The sequence below is a fragment of the Myotis nattereri genome (assembly GCF_964212035.1).
Source record: "Myotis nattereri genome assembly, chromosome: 15".
In the NCBI taxonomy this organism is placed as follows: Eukaryota; Metazoa; Chordata; class Mammalia; order Chiroptera; family Vespertilionidae; genus Myotis; species Myotis nattereri.
The window spans coordinates 4,926,878-4,946,088 of record NC_138090.1 but is presented as its reverse complement, the minus strand read 5'-3'; the positions used below and the strand labels follow the sequence as shown (position 1 = coordinate 4,946,088).

Sequence of the window (19,211 nt, the reverse complement as noted above, 5' to 3'; positions counted from 1 at the left end):
ACACATCGTCTGCCCACTGTCCTGGGCACCTCCAGCAAAGCCTCCTGCTGCTTCCTCATTCGAAAGATGGTACGCACGCCTACGTGCGTTGCAGCGTTCCTTACAAGAGCCAGGATCTGGAAACAGCCCAAGTGCCCATCAGTAGGTGAGCGGATAAAAACGCTGGGGTGCGTTTACGCCAGTGGCTCTCAACCTTGGCTGCATGTTAGAATCACCTGGGAATCTTTTTAAAATCCTGATTTCCAGGCCTCATCCTCCAGAAATTCTGCTTCCTTGTTACTCATGTTGTGGCCCCGCCCCATCACAAAGAGACAGAATTTCCGGAGGATGAGGCCCAGACATCAGGATTTTAAAAAGATTCCCAGGTGATTCTAATGTGCAGCCAAGGTTGAGAACCACTGGTTTACACAATGGAATACGACGCAGCTGTGAGAAAAGAAGTCTTCCCTTTTGTCACAGAGGCAACGAACCTGGAGATGATGATGCAAAGGGAAATAAGCCAGTTGGAAAAAGACAAATGCCACATGATGTCACGTATATGTGGAATCTAATAAACAAAATAAACTGATGAACAAAAGATAGAACCAGAGGCATGGAAACATGGAAGAGATCGACAAGTATCAAAGGGGAAGGGTTTGGGGGCTGGATGAAAGAAGGTGAAGGGACTAAGCAAAAAAAATCATATATATATGTTTTTTAAGGAGGGCAAAGGGGATGGAGACAGGTGGAGGTGAGCAAAGAGGGGGGAAATGGAGGCAGAGTGAGCACAATCTCTTGACAATAAGGACAAGAGCAAATAGCCCGGCCAGTGTGGTTCAGTGGTTGAGCATTGACCTATAAACGGTTCAATTTATGGTCAGGGCACATGCCCGGGCTGTGGGCTCCATCCCCAGTAGGGGGCATACAGGAGGCAGCCAATCCGTGATTCTCACCATTGATGTTTCTATCTCTCTCCCCCTCTCCCTTCCTCTCTGAAATCAATACAAAAAAAAGAGAGAGAGAGAGACAGAAAAGAAACAAAGAAAGCCCCAGATTTCCAGGCAGAGGTTAAGACTATGCCCCACTCTCTCTAGTGCTGGTCATGAAAGACAAAACAGACAGAACCAGACAAAGTCCTAAAACGGAGTAATATCCACCGACAAGAGCTGTTGTGTATGCCGAGAAAACTCAGACCTTAAATGAAGACTGTCCTAAGGGGGGAAATGTGTAAGTCAAACCCATCCCAAAGGAAAGCAAGAGAAAAGGAACAAAAAGGAACCCCTGGGCACCTGAGTCATCCCATTTGGGCTGCCAGCCTTTCCTGGTCAGGATAATTAAAATGCCGGAGGCCTAACTATACCATCTATTCCAAAATAGGAAGAGGAAGCCGTCAGATGGAAATAAATAGGCATTTCATTAAAATGCCGACCAAACTCCATAGAAGAGCAGCTTCATGAGGGGCTAGAGGTCGTGTGCGTCAAAATCCCATCCTCCTGGGAAACAGTCTGAAGGGGGAATATTTCCCCCTTGCAGGAATCCCTCGGTGCCCACCATGATTGCCAAGGAATCCTGGCCCTCATCAGTGAAAGGAGGTCCTCAGAGCCAAATCCTCTCATAGACACAGTGATTTAAAAAAAAAAAAAATCTCTCCAACAATGTCAGTGAAAGGGCGAAGTGGATGCATTTTAGTGCGTGCGGTGCGATGTGGGGTGGGGTTCTCCAGAGATCAGGGTGCCTACGGGTCAAACAGCCCTCCCCCTGGGACACAGAGCCAGGGAGGCACCACCCCCCAGTCCCCTTCGGGTGGCCCCGGCCCTGCCTGGCTCCCAGCGCCTCCCTGGCTGAGCACCGCACCCCCCCCCCTTTTAAGCTTCTATCATAGCAACAGCCCCAGGGCCAGACCCCTAATTGCCAGCTCCTTCTAAGTGCCAGGAGAAAAAAACACAAGCGTCTCCAGCCCTCCGCCCGCCCCCCCTTCCCCAACACACGCCCAGGGGGTCACGCAGGTTCAAAAGGTGAAATGAATGAATCTTTACACATTAGAAGGGCCCAAGCCCACATTCTCTGTGGCATTAGTGCCTGGAATGGCGGCAAGTAAAAGCAGGTGTGCCGAGCGCCCTGTCAGCTCACGACACCGATAAGCCTGCCATGCCTGGTTCTGCTTCATTTCAAACAGACGGCTGGGGCGGGGGGGGGGGGGTGGGGGGGAGGGGGGGCCTGGGGGGGGACTGCGGTGCAGAAATAATTGCCGCAGCTTCCAGAGAGCTGAGCGAGGGCCTGCAGGCAGAGATCTGCGCCGATCCCCCCTCCGCCTCTCGCTTCTATAACCTTAAACGTTCTGCTATTATAGAAGTCATCATGTCGGCTCTCTCCCCAGCCTCGCCGGCTGCCCGTTTTCAAATTGTATCAATTGGGAAGGGCTTTGGGGCTGGAGGAGTTTCCTCCTGATGGATGGTTTGCTGTGCTTTAAAGGCGAAGCCAAGCCTGTGACAGACTCCAGCGTGGAGGACCGCGGGCCGGGCCCATGTGCCTCATCCCCACGGAGGAGGAACCAGGGAAGGTGCGAGGCGTGGGTCTCTTTTCTTTCCTTATTTAAAATAATAATAATAGATATGAAAGCAAATTGCAAGTGATTAGCATTGCCGTCAATCTCTGGCTCAAGTGGGGGAGGCGGCTTTGGGCCTGGGGCAGCCGAGGGCTGGCTTCGCACTGGGGACCCAGGGGGCCCGCCTTGCCGTGGGGCCCTTGCAAACCCCCGCTCTCTGCGTGAAGAGTAGAAATAAAAACAGTGAATAAAAAACAGAAGCTGAACGGCCCATTGCAGCCCGTCCACAGGCTTTGCAGGGAGAGCTCAGCACGTGGCTCTCTGAGTCCACGTGGCCCAGACGGGGGGGGGGGGCACACGGTGGGCGGCTGTGTGACCCCCAGGCAACCCCCACAGCGCTCTTCACGCGTGGTCCAGCCATCGGGGACTCGGGGACAAATGACCTACTGGCTTCGTCATGCAAAAAGGTGTGCCCGGTCCCAGCTGCCCCCCACCTCCACCCCCACCCACCGGGGTTGCGGGCAGGAACCAAGAGGGAGACAGGAGGCAGGAGAAGAGCTGACCTCTGACCCAGGGAAAGAGCCTGAACTCTCCCTCAGACTCTCTCCCAGGGTCTTCGGAGCAGGGATGGAGCTGGGGGCGAGTCCTGCAGGGGGTGGAGGGGTGAGGGAGAGGGGGTGGAGTGGTGAGGGAAAGGGGTGGAGGGGGGAGGAAGAGGGGGTGGAAGGGGGAGGGGGAGGGGATGGAGGGGGGAGGGAGGGGGGAGGGGTGAGGGAGACCGCTGTAGGAATCGTGGGGTCAGAGTCAGGGCCCAAAGCCCCGGATGGCAGCCAAACGCACGCGCTCATCCCTCAGACACCTGCACGTGGATCGATGGGGGGGCTCTCGGATGGACGTGGCAGCGGCGCAGGAGCCCCCGCCCAGGGCTCTCCCAGGCCCCGGGATGGGGTTCCCCATAGTCCCTCTCCTCATTCTTTCCCATTAACCTGCGTAGGCCGAGTGCAGGCCTGTGGCTGCCGCATGGCTTTTCAGGGCCTCCAAAGGCACACTTTCCGAGATGGAGGCTTCTTTCAAATGCTGCTCGCAAAGATGCGACTCTCTGGGCCCAGGCAAAGCCACGGGGAGACAGACACCTCCGTGGGGGGGAGGGGAGGGGAGGGAAGGGGAGGAGAGGAGAGGAGAGGAGAGGAGAGGAGAGGAGAGGAGAGGAGGGAGAGGGGAGGGGGGAGGAGGAGGAAGAGGAGGAAGAGGAGGAGGAGGAGGAGGAGGAGGAGGAGGAGGAGGAGGAGGAGGAGGGGAGGAAGAAGAAGAAGAAGAGAAAGAAGAGAATGCTAACTGTGCCTGGGACGCTGAGGGACTTGGCAGAAAGTGTCTCCCTGGAGAAACCTCCGTCCGAAGTCCCCCTTGTTCCTTCGGAAACCGGAGGAGAGAGGCCGGCGGGAGCCCGACAGGAAGTGAGGATTGGGGACTTCAAATACAAACATTATGAGAAACAAGCACCATCTGCACGCAGTAAGTACTTATTTATATTTTATGGAGTGTGTGTGCCTGGGGTTCTGACAGCTTTTTAAACAGAGGCCATATTAGGCCTATTCGGAGGCGAGAACGACCCTTTTAAAAAGTGCATTAGCCCGCGGCCGGGCAGGCCTGGCCCTGCCGGCCTCAGGTGAGCCCTGGCCCTCCGACCGGGCCTAACAGGACACAGGTGCGGGCGGCCCGCAACCGGTCAGGCTCCTCTCTCAAGGTCAGGGGCTGGCGCTGGAGGCTTAGTATTCCGCGGGCTTCTGCCTGGCGCCTTCGCTTTGAACTTTTCCCTTTTGAACAAATAGGAGGGGAGCTTCGAGGGAAGAGGCGCTGGGAAGCCTCGGCGAGCCTGCGGGGCGGGCAAATACATAAGCCGCCAATAAATAAATGAGTAAGTGGCCGGCCCCGTCCCGGACGAATAAAAGGCACCGCTGGTAGGTCCGCCGTGGGTCCCCCGTGCATTGGGCGCATCGGAGAAACTTTAAAATAAAAACAATGGAACTGAAACCAGCCCACCTCTCTTCCCCCAGCCCCCCACCGCCGAGGAAGGAACCCTTTCTTTCTGACAACAAATAGGAGGCAGTTGGCAGGTACGGTGTGCCGCGCAACCATGAAATATTTAGTGAGGCAGTAACGACTCCCCGGACAGCTTAAGAAAAACCACGGTGATATTCAGAGAGAAAGCCGCGCACGCACAGAGGGGGGGACGGACGGAGGGAGATAAAGGCGCGTCTTTCATCAGGACTTCCTGTCCAATCAGGCAGCCGGGCTTGATCCATATGTTTGGAGAAAAATCAAAGTGTCACCGCTATCCGAAATGTCAATAGCTCCGGTAAGGAATATTGTCTAACATTTTCTATGACACCGTTCAAGAGTTTGCCTCCCCGCACAGTTTGGAAGAAACACACACACACACACACACACACACACAAACTCTTTTATTTCGAAAACACTCAAAGGAAAGGAAAGAAGGCGGGCGGCGGGCGAGGGGGGAGAGAAGAGGCCGAAGGAGGCGCGTCTCCGTGAGGCGTGTGATCCCTGGCTCTGAGCTCGGCCATCCTGCAAGGCCGTCGTCGGATGAGAGGGCGGCTGGGCCCCACCTCCCCCACCTGCTGCCCTTTCTCCGCAGACACGCTCCCAGGGAGCTGCACGGCCTCGGGAGGGAACCGAACAGTCCCCGTGCGCCGCGGAAACCCGAGAGGCGACCCCTCAGCAGCCCTGAGATTTGGAGAATCCCACGTAGTGACTCCAGGCGTGGGCAACCCCTGGCACGCGTGCTGAACAGGGCACGCCAGTAACTTTTGCTGGCACGCGAAACCCTCTCCTATAATCTTCCATTTACAATTGCGAATCTCTGTTCTCAGTGATGAATTTTGTTAAGTCTCGTAACAGGAGTATCGCCTGATGGATGAAAGTAGTAGCTCGTGCATCTCTCTGAAGGTCACGAAATATAAACCTGATGTCAAATCTCTGTCATCAGTGATGCAGCAGCAAAAGTCCCACTGATAACGTCAAACGGAGTCATAAAGTTTTCTGTCGGACTATCAGTGTACATGTATACATTAAAAAAATAAATGTATTTTTCATCATCATAGACTGTGTTTTTGTCGCTCGAATGAATTTTATTATTTCTTCAAGGTTCTTCACATACGTGCACCTTGAGAGATATCAAGTAGGTGTAACATGTTCTCAAAAAATTAGGGTTGGCACGCAGAAGAATTTTGAGTCAGAGATTTTGCTGGTTTTGGCACGCACTCACACAAAGGTTGGCCACCCCTGGTCTAGTCTGATAGGACGTACAGGCCGGGGTCTCCTGGACGGGTCTCCTCCAACATCCTGGACGTTCCGAGGGAAAAGTCACGCCGAGCGGCTGCTGTCTGGGTTTGGCGGAATCGCAAATGGAACGAAGCAGGCCTGTGATGATCAACGATCGATAGTACAGACAAATCAACCCCCGTGAATACACTGTTGTTCGCTTCCAGGCTGTCTCCGTGCCCCGAATCACCGTCCGAAGGAAGCTGAGGCCTCCGTCCTGGTGGGCCGGTGTTTTTCCTGGTCCTCTCCCTGGGGCTGGCCCTCGGATTGTCCGGAAGGGCCCGGCTTCGGGAAATAGTAAAACGACACAGCGGGCCCCGGCCTGGCCCCTTTAATTCCCTCTCTGCCCGCGCTTTGTCTCGTGTCAGAACAAACACGCGTGCCCAACGCTGAGGGTGCCCTGGCCTGTGCTGAGGGAGGGAGGAGGCAAGAGGGGCAGGCGGGGGTTGTCTCCTCCACCTCGGCCCAGGCTCAGGGCCATCAGAAACTGTTGGGAAGCACGAGGTGAGCAAGACGCTCACTGTCAAGGTTTCAAAGTGCTACCTGTTCCCAAGGACTGGGAAGGGCGTGCACTACTTCTGCCCCCTCCCCAAGGTCCCTGACTGTGATCGAGCGTCAACCTGTGAACCAGGAGGTCACGGTTCAATTCCCAGGCAGGGCACATGCCGGGTTGTGGGCTCGATCCCCCCATGTGGGGCGTGCAGGAGGCAGCTGATCCATGATTCTCATCATTGATGTTTCTCTCTCTCTCTCTTCCTCTCCTTCTCTCTCTAAAATCAATTATATATATATATATATTATTATTATTATTCATTATTTTTTTAATATATTTTATTGATTTTTTACAGAGAGGAAGGGAGAGGGATAGAGAGTTAGAAACATCGATGAGAGATAAACATCAATCAGCTGCCTCCTGCACACTCCCCACTGGGGATGTGCCCGCAACCAAGGTACATGCCCTTGACCGGAATCAAACCCGGGACCCTTGAGTCTGCAGGCCGAGGCTCTATCCACTGAGCCAAACCGGTTAGGGCTATATATATTTTAAATGTGGGGGATATTTTGTACCAGTTGGTAAATAGCCCATTTCCCACAAGTCCTCTGCTGCCCGCTGTCCTGGCCTTGCCCCAGAACCTTCTCCCTTCCCCTAACTCAGCCCCTTCAGGGTTAACATCCCGCCAAGCAGAGGGACCTGCAGGACATCCAGCCATGTGCTGATGGTGGGGCCTGTTGCTCACCATCTTCTATAATAATAAAAGGGTAATATGCTAATTAGACAGACGTCTTCCGGAGGTCATTCCAGACGTCCTTTCTGATGAAGCTGGGGCTGGAGGGAAGCCAGCCTGGGTCCCGAGTGCCTGCCGGCGGCCGGAGGAGGGAAACCCGGGTCCCGGGTGCTGGAGGGAAGCCAGCGCCGGCAGCCGGGGGAAGGAAGGCCTACTCTTGCACAAATTTTCGTGCATCGGGCCTCTAGTCGTTAAATATTTCCATCTCGCCAGCCCTAGTTCAGTTCCTCCAGGGTCACGGCCAAGCTGAGGCCATGCTGAGGTCCTTGGCCGAGTTCTTGCAGAAACTTCTTCAGGGGAGCGAGAGAGACAGCAGACGGGCAAGGCTTGTCTGAGCTCTCCCCTGGGTGGGGCCGGGTCTCCCGCTGGCCTGGGCCTGAGACAGGGATTGAGGTGCCGGGCGGGGTGGGGGTGGGGGGACAGTGTGGGGGAGGGGACACTCTGGAGCATCAGAGCAAACAGGCAAACCTCGTGAACCTCGCAAACCTCGCAGGCCTCTTGTCCCCGCCGCGAGCAGTGACCCGCCGGAGCCCAGCAGTCACAAGGGTGGGACTGTCGTCCGTATGTAAATTTCAAAAGCTCCGTCAAGAATATCAATGGCTCCCCTTAATTTATCACAGAGTCGAGATGGATGGCCATGGAGCACAGCATTGATTTTCAGAGCCCGTAAAAGAAAGGGGGGCGAGGAAGGAAACCGGCCAAGGCAACTTAACACAACAAGCTGCGTCCTGAACCGGATCACTGTGCTTGTCGAGAACACCCGCCCTCACACACACAGCCCCGCGAGCCGGTGGGGCTCCGTCGCAGGGGACGGCTCTTCTGAACGTGAAAACGCGGCGAAGGCCGTTTGTGGAGAGAGCCCGCTCAGCGTGGATTCGATGGAGAGACGCCTCACATTTTACTGTATCGACAGCAAACCATCAGGCGGCCACACTCCAGCCCCGGCCACGGAGAGGCGATCGAAGAGAATGGCTCCCTGGCTGGGCCAGGCAGCACCACCCATCGGCTCCCGGTCCCCGGCCCGGCGACAGGGCTGCCCCGGGTCACCCCCCTCCCCGCCTCGCCCTCTCGCTTACTGAGGGTCTAGTACAGCGGTTCTCAACCTGTGGGTCGCGACCCCTTTGGAGGTCGAACGACCCTTTCACAGGGGTCGCCTAAGACCATTGGAAAACACATATAGAATTACATATTGTTTTTGTGATTCATCACTATGCTTTCATTATGTTCAATGTGTAACAGTGAAATTGGGGGTCACCACAGCATGAAGAGCTGTGTTAAAGGGTCGCGGCGTTAGGAAGGTTGAGAACCGCTGGCCTAGTAGGAAGAGTCAGTCATGACCACGACCGAAAGCAGCAAATCCATCATCAGGTTTGCAACTGTGCCCGAGAGGCCCAGCCCGGGGACTGTGTTTGTGTCGGGAGGGACACGGAGGAGGTGGGCGCCTCCCTGTCCTCGCGCAGTCGGGGGACGGGTTGCCCCCCCACCCCTCTGACATGTTGGGGTGTTCGCGCTTACACGGAAGGAGATGGGGCCAAGGGGAAGAAAACAGCCATAATGAGGAGCCCTCGTCATGCTGCAAACTGTGGCCGCAGCTCAGCTGTGTTTGGCAGGGGCTGCGGCTTCGCAGCTTGGGGCGCCCCCCCATTAAAGCAGGTGAACCCCTTCTCAGTCTGCACAGGGCCATGTCCTATACTAGTACCTCCTGGGGAGGGAGCCGAGACCCCCCAAAAGAGCAGCAACGCCCATGTTTTCCAGGAAAGAAGAGGAAGTTTCTGTCTCTCATTTCCTGAATCCCAGGGCTCTGTTCCCCCCTCTCTCAAGAGGGGACGATGGAGTCTAGTCTTGGGCGTGGGGATGGCACCCGAGGACCCTTAATTTTCACAGGGAGGGCCCACCGGTCATCAGGCCCCAAGCCCAGGGCCGGCGTCACCTTCCTCAGCCCCAGTGAGGGCTGTCCCTCCGGGTGGGCGCACCTTTGGGTGCTGCTCTAATTTATCGGGCGCTTCTTCCACGGCGTGAGCGGCGGCGGGGTCCTCTCCCTCCTTCGCTTCAGGAGTGACTGGGACGGGGCGGCCAGTGCGCACCAGGCGCTAGCTGTCTGCGCTGTAATTGGGTTTAATTCATTATCTTTCATTTCAATAAAATCAGAGTTAAACACAGGGATGCAAACGAGCAGACTAATTGCTTATGGAAATGCAGGGCCGCCTCAGTGTAAACGCACCCCTGGCAGGAGGCAGACACAGCGTGTCATTATGGCGGAATTTTACGACAATAGTAATTACAGAGGGAGAAGCAGGTGTCATTATCAAGTCTCCCCACAAAGCAGGTAGCGGCCTCGGTTCCATATTCAGGCAGCAGCACGGCGGTTAAAGAGCGAGTTTTCTCAGCCACAGGTTCCAGCGCTTCCTGGGATATCATGAGAAGTGGCCATTCTCCGCCCGCCAGCACGGCTTTGCCCTGTCGGCCTGGCTCAGGGATTGAGCATCCATCTATGAGCCAGGAGGTCACGGTTCGATTCCCGGTCAGGGCACAGGCCCGGGTTGCCGGCTCCATCCCCAGTGTGGGGCGTGCAGGAGGCAGCCGATCCATGATTCTCTCTCATCATTGATGTTACTCACTCTCTCTCTCTCTCTCTCTCTTCCTCTCTGAAATCAATAAAGAAAATATTATTTTTTAAAAAGCTGCATATTTGGCCAAAACCGGTTTGGCTCAGTGGATAGAGCGTCGGCCTGCGGACTGAGGGGTCCCGGGTTCGATTCCGGTCAAGGGCATGTACCTGGGTTGCGGGCACTTCCCCAGTGGGGGATGTGCAGGAGGCGGCTGATCGATGTTTCTCTCTCATCGATGTTTCTAACTCTCTATCTCTCTCCCTTCTCTCTGTAAAAAATCAATAAAATATATTTATAAAAAATAAAAATAAAAAATAAATAAATAAATAAAAATAAAAAGCTGCATATTTGGAGATGACATCAGCCGGGAGTCCTGCTCGGAGAGAAAATGTGTTCTGCTCGTCCCCTTCTTTCTTTTCTCGCTCCCCTTCCCATCCAAGGGCCCCTGCAAAGGCGCCCAGGGCTGCAGGCCGCTCCCCGAGGCTCAGCCTGACCTGCAGCCGCCGCACAAAATAAAATCAGCGCCGCCCGCCCTGCGTAAACACCCGCGGCGGCTCTTTATTACCCGAGGATGTGAACTCTGACCCAACCCGAACAAAATTTAATATCCCCCACCCCAAAATATTAAAAAAAAAAAAATCCATTCTGGGGCTGGAGAGGAGTCGGGGAGGCTGCGAGCCGTAATTTGACGTCTGAATTATTCCGGGGCTAAGACGCAAAGCTATTCACAAGCTCATTTGGAGCCGTGTCAATCAAGACACCGGTTGTGCGGGAAGATGGACTGGGCCCTGGCTTGCCGATGGCTTCCCGGGAGCCAGGGGAGAAAGGGCAGGCAGGCTCCGGTGCGTGGGTTACGTCTTCATTCTTCGCGATGGCTTTTTTTTTTCCTTCTCCATCCCGAGTCTACACCTAGGGAGCTCGGTGTCCCGGGCCTGCCTGTTCCCACACCTGCAAACCATCCTAACGTTTATTACACATGATAACCATAAACACCAAACACGGTGTCGAAACGCGCCTCCGTGCACGCCAACGCTCTGATTAAGATTTTAAGCAACGCTTCTAAATTAGACTGTCAGGCCGCCGCCCCCCGCGCGGGGCTGAGGTTCTGATCCCGGGCCGGGGTGTTGGAGCCGCCGCCTCGCCGAGCGGGCTGGGAGCCGGGCGAGCAGCGTTTGGCGTCCTCTCATTCATCCTCGGTGAGCGGGGGCGATGCCATTCGCCCTGGCTGTCCAAGAGATGCGGCCCACAATGAAACCGGCCGGGCCCCCCCTGAGGCGGCGCCCAGCTGACGACTGACAGTGTTAATTACCCATTGTTATGATCTGGAAGACAGCAGCATTTTAATTATGTAAATGGGGAGCCATTTTGTTCAGAGGAGCGGAAAACAGCCCTCCATCTCCAGCTCTCTCTGACTTCTCTCTCATTCCACCGCCAGGAAGCCAGCGTGGAGCCCCAGGAGACGGGGTGGGGGCCCCGTTGTATTGCAAGTCGTTCACTCATCACTGGGTGAGCTGCTGGGGATCCAACAGTGAGCCAAGTCCCAGTGGCTTCCCATCCTCAGCTGCTTACAGACCAGCTCCTCTGTCCGATGCTGGGCTCCCGACAGGGACTGTGGCTTTCATCTCTGAAGCCCGGATAGTTCAGAGCCTGGTATACAGTACATGCTCCATAAATACTTTATTAAAAAATAAGTTTTATTGATTTTTAGAGAGATTGGAAGGGAGGGGGGGGGGAGAGAGAGAGAAACATCAATGATGAGAGAGAATCATGGATCGGCTGCCTCCTGCACGCACCCCACTGGGGAACAAGCCCATAACCCGGGCATGTGCCCCGACCGGGAATTGAACCCGTGACCTCTTGGCTCCTGGGTCGATGCTCAACTGCTGAGCCACACCTGGCCAGGCCATAAGTCCTTTTATAGCTAACAAAATATTGGGCGCCCAATGCCACAGGTCTCACACTAAAGCATTCACCAGCCGTGACCCCCCGCCCCCCATTCAAACCTCAAGCTAGGGTGCTGGCCTTGCCTTCTCCCTCCCCGACTGTCCCAGGGGAGGTGGGCTGGCTCAGCCACGGAGTACCCAGTTAGGCCAGGCATTTGCTCAGGGATTACTGGGCCCTTTCCAGAAAATGATTACCTTGTGTCCAAACCCATCAGGCATGGGAATAGCCCTCCAAATATTTGCTGAGAGTCCCTGACCTTTTCCGTCTGTCCCACAGCCCCGCGGGGCCCACAGGCTGAGCCCACACAGGTGACTGGCAGCCCCAGGCTCCTCCCTGCTCCCTCCTCCCAGCCCACGGAGGTGGTGGGGGGGGGGGGGGCTGCCTCTTTGGTATTCAGCCCAGGCCTGGCTGGAAGGGCAGTGCCTTCACTTAATCGCTCAATATTAAACAGGGAGCGCCCGGCACTGTCCATGTGGATCCTGCTAAGACCGTTAATGCCCTGGGTGGCATCACTTTAATTTGTGCTCTCGAAGGCAAACTGCTGTCGTAGAGCCCCGGCTGGGAGGATATGGCGGATATTAAAGATCAGGACGGAGGGGATACCAGCGCTGACCAGCCGCGGAGTCGGAGCCGCTGGAGAGGAGAGCGGAGGGATGCGGAGGGAGGGCCCAGGGCCTCGGGAAGTTCAAAACTGCCCCCAACTCCCCCGCAGCAAGATGAACCACCTAACTGGTCCAGAACGCATGGCACACGGTCCTGGGCAATGTTGGGGTCCTCCCTGCAACGAAACCAGGGGCTCCGGGATCAAGGTCACTGCTGACCGACTGACCGAGAGGCAAATAAGAGGCCGTGCAGTCTCAGGCAGACACCCCATCCCGTCCAGGCCGCGGGTGGAGGCGCGAGGCGGGGGATGGGGAGGGGGGACGCAGAAGGAGGAGAGAGGACAGTAGAGCCCCCGAAAGCAGCTGTAGGAGCCGCCCTGTGCCAGGGCCAGGCTGGCCCCGTGAAACTCGGGACGCCCGGGGAAATTCCAATTTCAAGAAGCCAGGCGTCATTTTAAAAGCTTTACTGAGATGGTCTCTGATAGCTTCAATAGCACATATTTAAGGTGTACAGCGTGACGTACAGATAGATGTATCCATGGTGAAAAGATGGCAATTCGGCTAAGAGACGCGCCTGCCCACTCTGCCCCGTTACCATGTGCGCGTGCCCCGAAGATTCAAACGAGCGCCCACCCTCTCAGCGAGGCTCACGGGTGCCATGCAGTGTTCACTGCCAATCAACGATGCTCTCTCCTCACTGGTGTTTCTATCTCTCCTTCTTCCTTCCTCTCTAAAATCAATAAAATATTTTTTTAAGAGAGAGCTGCCCTGCATAAGGCCACCCCCCCCCCCCCAGAGTAGCCTACATCAGTGACTAGTAGCTGAGGGGGTAGAGGCCCAGCACCCTCATCCCAACTCAGGACTATACCGAGGGGCCACCCCAGCTTCACAGCTCCTGGGGGGTTGGCCAAGGCCTTCACTGACACCCCGAATTCTCAGGCCATCACATGCCTGGCATGCAGGGGGTCGCTTACTTATGTCACAAACCAGGTCCCTGGTGATGACAAGGGTCGAAGCTCCAATCCAGGTGGCATTTCTGCCCAGGGGAGGCCCAGTCTAGACTACTCTCGCGGATTCCCTCTCACTAAGACCAGCAGCTCATTTTATAGACCCGCCCCTCGCTGCCCCCCACTAACAATGAGGAAGCATCGCTCTTTCCCTCAGGCCAGGGCGCAGGCGTCTCCCCAGGTACGCGGGACCCCTGTCTGGCCACCCCGTCCCCGCATTGCCCTGCCCGCCCTTGGCCCCATGCGAGTGCCTTGATTTCCTTCCTCTGCACGCAGCTTACAGGGCTGCGGGCGGGCACCTCTCATAACGGGAGGTCAGACGCAGTGAACACCCCCTCCCGCGCCCCATCACCGGATTCCCTACATTGGCTAGGACATGGCTAAGGGGGAGATATTGGATTTATTTTTATGAGTTAGTCATCACCCGAAGGCCCTTAAGAGGAACCGTGCGAAGTGAATCCATTCAGAAGGTCGGAAGGTCATCGCTAACTTGTAAAAAATAAATCCAATATTTTTCACTCTCTTATTAGATTTATATGACGCGGACATCCGGGGGAGGTTTGTTTTGTGAAAAACGCTCATTTTCCAGGGCTCTCCGGCGGAGTATTTCTTCCTAGCCTCGCCCGAACACCCCTCCCAGCTGCAGGCTCTCGGCGGATCATCTCTGGTCCTGTGGCAGCTTCTTGGTTTTTAAAAACATTTTTTTAAAAATGAGCAGCTGAGAGCCCTCACATCCCCCTCCCATCATTTCACCTCCACGGAAGCCAGCACACAGATTTCTGGGCCTCATGTTGCCCATGTGGAGCTTGGAAGTAAATGAAAATCCTACCAAAAATTGTCTTTCCATCTAAAATAAAAAAGGCAGTAACATAGGATCCAACGGATCCATGGTCACCATTCAAGAAACAAACTGTGCTACCCACACACTTGCCTCTCGCATTCCCAGGCTGTAACTCTCAGCCCGTGCCTCTCAAACGATAACGAGGGGTCATTGGTGGGGAAAGGCCACCCCCAGCTTCTCTCTCCTTCCCGACGAGCTCACTTTCTCTAGCAAGAGTGTGACTTCTCACTGCAGCTGTTTTCTGCTCCGGCTTCCAGCTCCCCGCTCTATTCGTTTGCAAGGGCCGCCATAACGAAGGACCATTGCAGCCTGGGTGGCCGGCAGAATAAAAACCTATTTCCTCCTGTTCTGGAGGCTGGACGTCCAGGATCAAGGTGTCAGCAGGTGCGGTTTCTCTCGAGGCCTCTCTCCTGGGCTTGCAGACGGCCACCTCCTCGCTGGGGCCACACGTGGTCCTTTTCTCTGTGTGCGCACATATCCAGCATCTGAGTTTCCTCTTTGTAAGGTGGCCAGTCAGATTGGATGCGGGCCCAGGCTGACGACCTCCTTTTAACTTAAGTACCTCTTTAAAGACCCTCCCTCCGCCTGCAGGCACATTCTGAGGTCCTGGGCATTGGGGCTTCAACCTGTGGGTCTGGGGTGGGGGTGGAATGCAGCCGCTCACACCTCCCAGGATGGACGCTAAGCTTTCTTCTGAGCGGGAGGGTCCGTCTTCAGAAGGCTCTTCTGTCCCTCTTGGCCCCCCCTGTTCTGCTCTGTGTAAACGAAGTTCTCCAACACTGGTTGCTTGTGGCAGTTTTGTGGCATTGACGCCCCACAATCAGAAGGCAATGACCCATGAATCATCTTTAAGGGATGACATCATCAAGGAACCGCCATTCTTGTCACCTCACAGCCGCAGTTCACTCTATTGATGTGCCCGTGTCCTTCTCCCGGGTCACCTTCCTCGAACTTCAGAGTCACTCTGGATGGAAAGAGAAGTGACGAGATGGACTATGATTTTCGGCGGCCGGTGATGAGTGCTGGGAACATGGATAGCCCCCCGTGGTTTGTCGTCCGTCCACCTCTTTCTCGAATCTGAAACCTTGGGTTATGGTGGGTGCTTCGCAGGAGAAGAGCCACCCATCTCTGCTCTGAATTCCCAAGACCGCTCTCCAGCCTGTGGTAAGGACCCACGCCGGCCAGATGGATCCCACTGGGCTGGACACGCTTCAGCTCCCCTGGCGAGGACGGGAGCGATCATGTCATCACACGGCTGTCTTGCCCGCCAGCCCTGGCCCCTGTGTCCCAACCCTGCTGAAGGATTCGGTGGAGAGGCCAGAGAACAATGGTCAGGCCGGGCTTGGAGGACAGTGGGTCCCGCTACTCTGCCGTAGCCGTCAGCCAGCCCTTTACATGCTCACGGCAAGCTTCAGCCGCTCTTAGGAATGGGTCTTTACGGCAGCCTAGTAAGCTGCTCTCTGAGTGCTGTGATCTTACGGGCACCGAAGGGCCTCCTGCCCCCAGAATATCCACAGTGCCTCAAAAGCCCACCACTGCCCAGCTGGTGTGGCTCAGTGGTTGAGCGTTGACCTGTGAACCAGGAAGTCATGGCTTGGTTCCCGGTCAGGGAACATGCCCGGGTTGCAGGCTCCACACCGCCCTCCCTTGGGGGGCGTGCAGGAGGCAGCCAATCAATGATTCTCTCTCATCATTGATGTTTCTATCTCCCCCTCCCTTCCTCTCTGAAATCAATAATATCTACCTATCTATGCAGATAGATATAGATGTAGATACAGATATAGATACAGATATACCTATACATATACATCTAGATATAGATATCTATATAAAAACCCCCACCATTAAAGCCACTCCTTTGATTTATGGAAACATTTCTCAGAGTGAGCTCTGTGGAACACAGGGTCCACATTAGTCCGTGTCTTGGGCAGTAAGGAAGCGTTCTTTACGGGAAGGGAGAGAGAATACATTTTTGTTTATACATCATTTCCCCGGATTCTAGCACAAGGCCTGCCCCATGGATGTTCACAGGGATGCTCCATCAGTCTGTGTGGCGTGATTAACTGGCCCGGTGCGTCGGGGAAACAATAGAGGACGCCAGACTGAGTGAGTTTCTGAGTCTGAGCTCTGGTCAACGGGGCACCTTAGGAAATGCCAGGAGCGGGGGCCTCCCTGCAAACACACGGATCAGATCTGATATTCAAAACGCAGCTGCCACCTGATCGAGGCGGCCTTGCCCTGTGGCGGGGGGAGGCGGAGTGGTGCTATAGGCGGAGAGCTACGTAGGCCAGGGAGAAGGACGCGGCAGGCAAGTGGAGGGGTACCAGCCTGACACACATGGCCTTTGGGGTGACTTGAGAAACGAATGTGTAGACAGGAGACCTGGAGGTTTCGGAAGCCGGAGGTCACCAAAGCCCATTCAAGGGCATTGCTGATGGAAGGTGCTGTCTCCAGGTGCTTTAGTTGCCCGAGGGCTGGGACAGAACAGAGGAGTGGCTGGGGCAAGTCCATGTCACCGCATCCCCAGCAGAGAGGCAGGTGTCTAGGGCAGGTAAGTCTTTGGTTTGGGGGGCGGGGGGGGGGGAGTGGGAGAGGCAGGAAAGCCTTCATGGGGATGGGGACCGAGCTGGGAGCAGAGAAGGGTGAGGAAGGAAAAGAGTCAGACAGAGCCTTGCGGCCTGGCGAGCCACAGAGGGGGTGGGGTGGAGAGTTGGGGGCCCCCAGAACCCCTGAAAACAAGTGTTACATGTTATTGTAAGAACCAAGCCTGACTCGGATGACACCAAGCAAACACCACCTCAACCATCAAGGACCTAAGGCCAGTCTTCTCATTCTGGAGGGGGGGGGGGGGAGAGAAAGAGAGAGAGAGAGAGAGAGAAAGATGGAGAGAAATAAAGAGACAGAGCGATACAGACAGAGGCAGAGAGATGGAGACAGAAAAAGACCGAGAGATAGAGCGATAGAGAGATCGAGAGAGACAGAGCAGCTCCCATTTCTCAGAGCTTCAATTTAGCTCTCCCTCCGATGAGCTGCTGGCAGGATGCGCACCAAACAGTGCAATTTAAACCTCAGGAAAGCCGGCCTTCAATAACTCCCCGCTAGGCTCCCGTGTGCGGAAGAGTAAATAACGCCACGGCTGCGAAGGCTGGGAGCAACCTCGCCAATCCCAGCTCCACGCTTATGATCACTCTCCCCATCTTCTGCATCCTCCACCGCCTCTCCCCCGACTGGGGAGCCACCGTCACAAAAAGTAATAAACACATCAATCCAGAGGCAAAGAGGTGCGCACCGTGCCGCCCAAACTGCTTAACAGATGCGCAGGCGGCTGGCGGGATGGAATGGCGGGGCCAGAGCAGAGAGGGAGCCCCCCTCCCAGGGGACGTGTCTCCTGATGGTTCCCACCCTCGCGGAGGGGTGGTTCCTTGCAGTTTCCAGCCCTAATTATATAGATTCCCACCTTGGTCGAGATGCTGAGCCCCTGGGTTAATTTCTAAGTCCTCTGTCCGGCCCAAATTTGACAGTTCTTGTTTGGCCTCTGCCTCCCTCCAAATGGAAGGAAACAAGGGAAAAGGTTTGTCTTGAAATGAAGAATTCCTTTCCTTAACAAAATAAATCCGAACTATAAGAACGCCTCTCAAGTTATTACCCTCAGATCCCGCACACGTGCACGGGAGTCGGCAATTATGATGTTCATGGCCCCCAGAGGTTCCCCCCTCCGCCTCCCCGCCCCCCAATCACAACAAGGAAAAGTTATGCCTGAAAGGGAAACAAAAGCAATTGATGTTTTCCCGTGATCGCCCCGAAATAGCCCAAGATGGCTCGCATACCGAAGAGACGAAATCAAATCTTTCACTACCGCTTAAAAAAAAACCCTATTACAGATTGCATTTAACCCAGGTGTGTCGAGTTGGCCGTTTCTTATCCAATTGTCAATTAGACCAGGGTGGCCTGTTGGGAGGGGAAAGTGGCTTTTGAAACATGTCTTATTGACGGGGTGTAAATTACCGGCAGCGGATTTGTGAAGCAAATTTGAAGCAGGAGATGCCTTCGGGCAACATTGTATTGATTGCGGATTGGTATTCGGCTGATTTTCAGGTGGAAAATAAATATTGTTTGAGCAGCAATTTAATTAACAAATCCTTGCACACAGGGTAAGAATATTGTGTTGTCTAATACAGGGACTTAAGCTTTCTGGTTTTTTTGTGGGGTTTTTTTTGGTTTTTTTTTTTTACAATTATCTGATAACTGCTTCGTTACACAGGTAGATTAACTGTCTTTAGTTATCACTCCAAGTTGCCCTGGGAATCCACATAAAGCGGAGTGATGGTTATGGGCACCTCACTCATTTTTCTCCCGCTAGAAGTGCCCTGTTCCCTGCTTCTACATGAAATGAGCACACTTCTCTCTGGCACAGGCAAAAACGAGGCGTGCTGAGTTTCGCAGAGCCCTTGTGGAACAACTGGAAGCCAGAGGGAATCGGCAGGCCAGGCCCTCAAGCCAGCTCGGTCCTCAAGTTCTCATGTGACTTTGGGCAGATCACTTCCCTTCTCCCAGCCCCAGGTCCTTCGTGGATCAGCACGTCCCTAAAGTAATGGTGTCCTGATAGACAAGCAGCTCTTGGAGGCAGGAGGCTGGATTTGTAGCGTCTGCCCATTCCCGTGGTGTAAATACCCCACTACAGCGGATTTCAAGCTTCCACTCTGACACGATGGCATCCATAGTTGGAAGGAGATGCCCCAGCCACCTGGAGCCAGCTCCAGCCAACACTGCCCCTGAGACACTTTGTAGTTCAAGAATTCCATGAGTTTGCAAATGTCACACATCGAAACAGCTCACCAGCTTTCAAAAAATTAACGTAAAATATAAAGGCACATTCACAGGGAGTGAATTCTACCTTTTTTTTTTTCTTTTTGATAATTCAGAAGTTATTTCAGAACCTCCCAGGATAACAGGATTATAATGGCGTATATCAATATGTTTTCTCATGAATGGCATTTACAGAATATCCAGCTTTTCTCATTTTGTTCTTTTAAAGGAAAAAAAAAAGCAAGACAGTAGC

The 19,211-nt window shown here is 54.6% G+C and overlaps 1 protein-coding gene across 2 annotated transcripts in view; it reads right to left on the bottom strand.

Moving 5' to 3' along the window:
* Positions 1-19,211, bottom strand: part of FTO (FTO alpha-ketoglutarate dependent dioxygenase) — a 442,045-nt gene that overhangs the window by 154,703 nt on the left and 268,131 nt on the right. The gene's annotated exons all lie outside the window — the stretch shown is intronic.